We start from the raw sequence: 8,625 nt of genomic DNA, 5'->3' as shown, positions 1-8,625 counted from the left end.
CCAATAGGTTTCAGCAAATCATGCTGGCAGATCTCTTTTGTACACCCCAGGCCAGGAGACTCAAGGGTGTTGTAGGCTTTTAGTGACTTCCAATCAGACTTGGTCTTAAATATTGGGCCACTCTGCCCCATAATCACATGGACATTCATCATTTCAAAAACCTACAAGTATCGATATTGGTGATTGCTACACTGAAGATGGGTACATCTCATTGAATCTGGGCTGACTCTTTCCGCAAGCTCACGTCTCATGGCAGCCTCAACCAGTACTTTCAGCACCGCACCTATTATACACATCCTCTTATTTTCGGAGCCACTCAGCTCCAGTTGCTCTAGTTGTGGTCCGTTGAGACGGTACATCATGTGACTGTCATTTGGTCACCAGGAACTCAGTCCCTGGTACATCTTATTCTTCTCCTGGCTGTACAATGATGATTATCCTGGTCTTATGCAACCAGCAGCTTAATCAGAGCTTCTCGGGTTCCTGCCAACTAAATCTCTCGTCTCTGCAGTTGGCAGAGTTCTTGCAGATGCCTCTCCTTGTCTCTCCTGTATGTCTACTCCACTTTCACCTGGAATTCAGGGTTGCCCTCTTGGGATATTTTCCACACACCAGAGAAGATCTGTATTACAATGGACAAAATATGATTGCAGGGCCCTGGAACACATCTCAACTTCGTTTTCCTGTGGCCTTCCCTGGATTGTGTCACGGTATGACTTCGAGGGTGCCGCCGACTGATATTGACACTACTAGGCTGGGGAGGCGCAGAGGTCTAACGCAGCCCCCTGTATTCACCAGGGACCCCCACAAGGAAGTTTGAACTTGGCTGCGTGAAGTACGCAGGACGCGGTTCTCCAGCTAGTTAACAGTGCAGTGGGAAAGAGCAGGAATGGTCGTAGAGTCTGGGTCAGCTGCAATCGGTAGCGCAGTACAAGGTGGTGATCCATTGGGGCAGGGACTGATGTGAGTGGGTTCTCTGTACAGCGCTGCGGAATTAATGGTGTTATATAAATAAATAAATGATGATGATGGTGATGATTGCTGGGTTTGGATGAAGCTTTGTGAAAGTTCTTTGGGATATGGAGTTCCCAGAGGGCTACAACACTTTCATGGGCTATTACACCAGTACCTACAATTTAAATTGAAACATACATAGGTGGAACTCAACAGGACATGGAAAACTGACATTGTCATACTGTCCAATGAGAGGGGTCCCAGGGCATCCTTAAGATTTCTTTATCATTGACTCATTCTCATCACAACAGCTGAGATTGTATTGTATGGACCTGGATGTCCACAACAAGGATCTCCAACTACTTTTATTACTTATTAAAATACAGTGTATATTGTATTACATGAACCTTCAGCATGGATCGCAAACTATTCCTGGTAATTATTAATGTATAGGGATTTATGGACCACAGTTCCTTAAGGCTTGCAGCTAATAGATTTGGTAAGCTAAAACCAATCTGAAACCTAGCCAGGGATCGTGATCCAGATGTTCCAAAACCAAAGGTCAAACACATGTAATGGGTCCAATGAAGAAACACAGGAATGCTGGTTTACAGAAGCAAAGCTCAACAAACTGGTGAATTTGTTGGCCTGCAAGTACTTTTCATAGGGAGGGTTTGGTCACCAAACAATGATATGAGCGAGGATTTCATGCGGGAAAGCTTCATCTATGCTCAGAAGTACTCATGCTCAGACCCATCCATCCTTTTCATCGGGACCCCTCTATCCTTCTCATCAGGACCCCTCTATCCTTCTCATCAGGACCCCTCTATCCTTCTCACCAGGACCCTTCTATCCTTCTCATCAGGACCCCTTCTATCCTTCTCATTGGGACCCGTCTATCCTTCTCATCGGGACCCATCCACACTCTCATCGGGACCCATCCACACTCTCATTGGACCACACTATCCTTCTCATCGAGACCTCTCCATCCTTCTCATCGGGACCCCTCTATCCATCCATACTCCTCATCGGGACCCATCCATCTATCCTTTTCATCGGGACCCATCCATCTATCCTTTTCATCGGGACCCATCCATCTATCCTTTTCATCGGGACCCATCCATCTATCCTTTTCATCGGGACCCATCCATCTATCCTTCTCATCGGGGCCCCTCAATCTATCATTCTCATCGGGGACCCCTCTATCCATGCATCCTTCTCATTGGGACCCCTCTATCCTTCTCATTGGGACCTCTCTATCCTTCTCATTGGGACCCTCCATCCTTCTCATCAGGACCCATCCATCCTTCTCATCGGGACCCCTCTATCCTTCTCATCGGGACCCCTCTATCCTTCTCATCGGGATCATCCATCCATCCTCCTCATCAGGACCCATCCATCCTTCTCATCGGGACCCATCCATCCTTCTCATTGGACCCCTCTATCCTTCTCATCGGGACCCCTCTATCCTTCTCATCGGGATCCATCCATCCATCCATCCTCATCATCGGGACCCCTCCATCCTTCTCATCTGGACCCATCCATCCTTCTCATTGGACCCCTCCATCCTTCTCATCGGGGTCCATCCATCCTTCTCATTAGGTTCATGCCAACAGTAGAAAGGGTACGTTACATAGAGGGGTAAATGCAGAGATTTCAAAGCTAAAATATCACTCTAATAAATGCAACATGAAACTGATATGATATTTGCTAAACATGCATATAAAACATGTATGAATATAAATGGCAACAATGTAATAAATGTACAGTCTGTATGAACTTCCTTACAATCCAACAGTACACTGTATAATAAATTTACAAGGTTTGGGGGGGGGGGGGGCCTGGTGACCATAATGATTTGCTCTTTATTGTTTGTCCGTCATTTTTTTGCTTGAAGAGATTCCAGGTGTCTGTAACCCTCCCCTTGCATTATTATATCCAATCCTTACACCCCCCTCCCAACCAAAAAAAAACAAAATATAAAATGAGCAAGGGATACATTTCAACCTTCAAGGAAACTTATTAAAAACCGTTCTGAAAATAAAAACACTAATAAAAAAACAATTGAGGGAAATAAAACATAACTTGTCCTTTGCTACAAATCCAAGTAACACTTCTTCAGGGAATATCTCACATTTGCTACGGACTTAGAGATAAACAGGATTTTTGTTTTGCTTTGATACATGTATCAGTATTTAACGGTTTGACGTTTGCTGCTAGGCTGTAATGTTTCTATCTTAATTACTGATTATAGGTTTATCCATTCACCAGTCTCATTAATGACTCATCTTAATGATTGGTTTGTTTACAGGGAAGTTCCTAAGTGTTACAGAATAAAGCGTTGTGTCTAGAGACCAGGGCCCTCTCCGCACCTCGTCTCCTAAATATTTATGAAATAAAGCATCTGTAGCGATATCGAACAATCTCCCATGACTGGCGTTTGCACGGTGCTCATTCTCCATACATATTAAAATACACTTACTTTGAGGATTCTCTCCCCCCCCCCCCCCTTTCCTCTCCAGTCTGTTGATTAACAAGAGATTTTCACAAAGGAAATTCTTTCTGGTTTGTAAGGCAGTTGTGTAAAACTGGGTCTGTAGAGGCAGAGTTCAGTGCTTTAATGTGGAACAGTTGGAGGGTGGAGATAGCTGGCTGGTTAGAAGCAAGGTTCTCCTATTCTGTGAAGGGTCTACTTTAGTCACACCACCTGCTTCCCCCTTTTATTTCCAAGCCTAACCAGTCATGACAATATGAACAGACGGGTGTTTGGCCTCAATACCGTGAACACACAGCACCATACGGTGCGGGGCGAGTTAAGAAAAGATAAATTAAGAGATCAATACGAGCTGGGACCTGTTAACTGTTAAGGGCAATGACAGATCAGACTAGTAAAAAAAAAAGTCAAACAGTCGTGTCATAGATTGAGCTGGGAGAAGAGGAGGGGGGGCGAAGACTGGGAGATGTACGTCAGTAATTTACTGGCCTGAGATGAGGATTGAATTGGAGTTGTTATGATCTTAGGTCATTTTATTGGAACAAACCTTAAACGTATGAGAGGGATGTCAACAATCTGAGGCTTAGTGATGAGTATGACATCAGGTTTGGATTTTGGATTCACAGTCGGATGGGGTTTGCTAGGTACTTATCGGTGGTTTATAAGAGGGGTGCTTGGGCAAGAAAGGCAGTGGGATTGTGGTGGGAGATATGATGTATATTATTGCCATATACCAGGTCGGCAGCAGATATTGGGATCGTACCTGGAATCCTTGGCCATGTACCAGCGTCATTGGGCCTGATTCGCCAACGCATACTGGGCGCAATGTGCGTTTGTTTTAAAAACGCACAAAAATCGTCCCTGCGTACGTCTGAAATCAACAAAGAGCGGATATTAAGATACGTGTGGGGATGAATACGGGGTCTGCTCTACTAAACCAGACACTGCAGGATACGTCCAATATATATATGAAATTGAAAAAGAACGCAGAGGAATAAAAAAACTATTCAATTAATGATACCTGTTAATGATAAAACATTAAAAAATACAAAATAACAGTGTTTTTTTACCTGTGAAATACATTTATTAGTATATTATGAATGTCAGATAAAATACATTGTTACAGTTGCTCCTGATTACAAACACAAGTTCTAGCTGTATACACAGCCGTCATCACTAGTAATCAGCACCTGACCTGTAGGTGGTGCAAGTGATACGGCTAAAAAACACGGACCAGGGAGATGCCCAAAGCTTGAATCAGACGCTGCTGCGTGCGCTCCAGCTTGGCCCTTACTGTACACTGATTACGGACATACGCCTCTTTCCTGTCATGATCCCTCCCTGAAATCAAAGCTGTAGTAAGTGTCCTTCGCGCCCGCAGATGAATTGAACGTGGCGGCGCTCTGTGGCGTACGGTCCGGTTATTGGTGCGCACAGAGCGATTTTGCAGATTGTACGCACAAAATCACTGTTTATGTCTCTTGATGAATCAGGTCCATTGTTCTCAGATACCGTGTGTGATACTGTTGTATGATAACACACTATTTTATTATTGTCATCTCCGGTTATATACTATTCTCTGATATCTTATGTATCTCTGTATTGTGACACTTTGTATTCCGTCTTCCACGATACCATGAGGCTTAAATCCATAGAAACGCTGATATCCCACCGTGGGCCTATCCACAGGTGATCCCAGTAATTGAAATGAAGAGAATATACATAACTTTATATTAAAAAGCAAAGAAATGTGTTTATATATTAGAGTACTGTCACAATTTGTCCGTGAGATTTGAAATGAGAAATGAACAATCTGCGGATTACTTTAAAGTTAATCTGAAATTAAGTTCCTGAGTTGGCTCGGAATGTGGTTATCAGAACAGGTAGCGCAGATTATCACATCTGGCTTGTCCATATCCGCTCAAACTTAAATGTAGTGTTATATATGCACAATCGTGTATATATGTCAATATGCTTTTGATAACCCAGGAGGAAAACAAAAATAAACAATTATTTGCTGTTTTTGAGTTCCCATCCTGTCTTATCATGCTATGGGTCTGATACATTAAGGAACGTAAATGCTGATACGTGCCGTATTTGCGTAAAAAATCGTTCTGCCCGTGCCCATAACGGGCCTTGTTACATATCCCAAACTGGTTACTGCTTTATATTGTCTGATTTATAAAGGTTGCACCAAGGACGGACTTGAGTCACAATCACAGGTTAACACTAATTTTCGGGAACGCAGCTTAAACAGTTAAGGAACACATCTCGCCTCCTCACAGTCCTGCTGACGTATGCAGTTGTGTGGAATTTGTCAATCTTAGTTGTATTGCACACTAGCTGTGACACAATGCCTCACTATTAGTCTACACTAAAATAGCAAATAGTAGTGATTTGGGGAGTTTGTAGGTACATGTTGCCATATATATGCAGAATTCTTCCCCCTCCAGAATTTTACTAATAAATTCTGGACCATCCCCCCCCCCCCACACACACACAACGGTCAAATTAGTAAAATATCCAAGACCTGGGTTGAATTCGGTAACTAATGTTAAACAATGTATTTAATTAACACAGCCTGGAAGCTGCAGATAGAAAATAAGTGTTAAGTGCAGAAGTATACAATTATTTTACTGTATGACCCTGTTACATTATATATCTTTATGCTGTTCTTGCATGGTGATGTTAATAGTACTTAGTGAACGAATACGCTTCATTTCCATGGATATTGGTTTAGGTAGCAAAATGGCTGCCTTCACTGTGTGTAATTGGCAGGACCATTTAAAGGCAGGTTTATACACCCCCTTTAAGCCATATTCCTGTTTTGCAATATATTGCAGGCCATTACTGAATACTTGGATGTACATTTAGGGCTTAAATGTCCTCAAATTGACAGTACTCAATGAAGACGTTGTCTCCACGGAAACCTCAAGCCATAATTAAAAGTTTATCAACGCTCTACGTGAATCCATCGCCCTCCTGCCTAGAATCCTCTCCCCAATCTATTAAACAGACCCCCTATTATAAGGAAAGCCATGAAGACACTGCATTAACCCCGCGTGGGATTTGTTGTCAGGTAATCTGTATCCCGAGTCTCACATTTAAAAAGACTGTTACCATTTCCCAACAAAATGGCTTTATCTGCATTGTTAAAACCAACATAAGGGACAAAACATAGCTTTCCCCCCAGAGAGGCTTAATACTGGTTACACTTGCTGAAAACCAGTGATTACTACAGCTGCTCAAACAGTGCAGGCAAGAAGGGCAAATTCTTATTTTTTTTCTGCATTAAATTGACTCCGAAAGGACAATGGATGCTAGGCACGGCAAACTTTACATGTATTCAGTCCCCTTGTCGACAGCGGCCTGTTTGATGCCGGGATTGTTAAATCCCCATGTTGCTAGCAAAATAAATCTTAAGAGAAACGTACAGAGGTGTTTGTAGATTGCAATCTTCTGCGGTATTCTCTTGTAACATTGGCCTAGGGATGATTATACTTAGTTGAAGTGGTACTTGAGACCAGCGTGAGTGCGACGTTGCTGCCCAAATCTCTTGGGTTCTTTTCATATGTAGCAGAATCGTCTTAGACTACCCAAAACACAGAGGTGCTAAGGGCCCGTTCAAGACAAAAGCGTGCAGACCAAACAAAAGCCGGGGTACTGGGGAAACAAAATTGAGTCTGGCCTATGTAAACACACAACCAATGGATCCACCGACACTCCGCCCATCCAATTACTGTGATCCAGTCAGGAAAATATGGCAACATTGGTTCACACAAATTCTAATGCTCCTAATCCCCTTCTACACATGCAAGTCTTGTATCCCCCCCCCCTTCTCCCAAGTAACTTAATTTACTGAGCCACCCAGGCAGAGTGGGTGCAGGAATGGGCCTCGCTCAGGTCTAATCAGCTAACGAGGGGTATGCAAATGATAAGATTATGAGATTACCACTTGTCTTACAGCATTCCTCTCACACTGACATGGAGATAATACAGGTGTTTGTGAAGAAACACATTCATGGGGGTCTTGGCTCTGATCTTACACCCTGCGCTACAAATGTGTTGCAGGAATCGGGACTCATGATTTCTTTTCAACATCTGTCAGTCTAGAGCCCCGGGCCCTTCAAGAATATCTGTCTGGCAGGTGCAGGGACCGTTACTAAGCCTGGTAAAACGTCAAACTAATATTTTCCTTTCCAAAAGCCAAACTTTGTCAAATCAGCCCTATATTTCTTTTTCCTGATTATTTGCAATGGGATATATCATCATCATCATCCCCATTTATTTATATAGCGCCACTAATAGAGAACTCATTCACATCAGTCCCTGCCCCATTGGAGCTTACAATCTAAATTCCCTAACACACACAGACTAGGGTCAATTTGTTAGCAGTCAATTAACCTACCAGTATGTTTTTGGAGTGTGGGAGGAAACCGGAGCACCCAGAGGAAACCCACGCAAACACAGGAAGAACATACAAACTCCTCACAGATAAGGCCATGGTCGGGAATTGAACTCATGACCCCAGTGCTGTGAGGCAGAAGTGCTAACCATTTAGCCAACGGCTCTTCTCGGCTTGGGTTAGAACAGGGATTGAATTAGTAGATTTAGGATTGGATGATGAATTGGCAGCACATAAATGTTCCTTGGCTTGACACGCACCGTAGTTGCCAACGTTTTGAGGGTAATTTTTGGCAATTAATGTTTTTTCATGTAGCACACAAATATCAACTTTAAATTTCAGTGTACAAATAAGCTATCAAGTGTTCGTGTGCTACATGAAAAAACAGTCAGTATTTAACTTATGTGCAAAACAGAATACTAATTTGCACCCGTTGCATTGTAACATGGTTTTGTCCAGGAGACTGAAATAAGAAGGTTCTCAAGTTAAGATCCTTAATGAATCAGGCCCTTTCTTATTCCTGTAGACGTTGTTAGTATTTGCATCAGTAAAAACGCATCCCATCAGTAAATGTTTATTCATTATCAGTAAAAAAGCAAATTCCACAGATGGAAGCTGCTGAAGTTCTATAACTCAAGGAAAGTTTAAAAAATATATTATATATTGTTTTTCAATGAAAGATTAAGAACATCTGAAACTGAATCAAAAATAACTTGACTTATTCCAAAAGTATTTTTTGCTGCTCCCAAGCAAATTTTGCATTGCAAAAGTT

Source organism: Mixophyes fleayi, chromosome 10 (genome assembly GCF_038048845.1).
Source record: "Mixophyes fleayi isolate aMixFle1 chromosome 10, aMixFle1.hap1, whole genome shotgun sequence".
Classification (NCBI taxonomy): Eukaryota; Metazoa; Chordata; class Amphibia; order Anura; family Limnodynastidae; genus Mixophyes; species Mixophyes fleayi.
The sequence above is the reverse complement of the archived record's forward strand: the minus strand, read 5'-3'. Positions refer to the sequence as shown.